The sequence below is a fragment of the Phaethon lepturus genome, unplaced genomic scaffold (assembly GCF_000687285.1).
Source record: "Phaethon lepturus isolate BGI_N335 unplaced genomic scaffold, ASM68728v1 scaffold25527, whole genome shotgun sequence".
NCBI lineage: Eukaryota > Metazoa > Chordata > Aves > Phaethontiformes > Phaethontidae > Phaethon > Phaethon lepturus.
This window is the reverse complement of record NW_010551541.1, coordinates 5,607-5,955: the sequence shown is the minus strand read 5'-3', so window position 1 is coordinate 5,955 and position 349 is coordinate 5,607.

Below are 349 nucleotides of genomic sequence, written 5' to 3'. Positions count from 1 at the left end.
TCCCCACGCCGGCCCCACCGCCCTGCTCACCCCACGCACACCCTTCTCCTCCGGCTTAATTTTTAGCTCCATCTGGTGGCAGCCGGACCTGCAAATGGACCGTCCTGCTGCAGCAGCCCTGCCTCGGCGTGCAAAACATCCACCACTGCCGGACGCGGCTTCGGTCTCTGGTTTCCCGTGGGAGGGGACCTGGACTCCTGTGCTCTCCGCTTGGGACTTTGATCAGGCTGCAAAACGCTTCGCAAGATAAGGCTTTCCTCTTGCAACTGTGTCCAAACGCCACGGCAAACCCAACCTGTTGCTCTTTCCAGCTGTGAACGCTCTAACCCGGAGCTGCCACCTTCCCAGG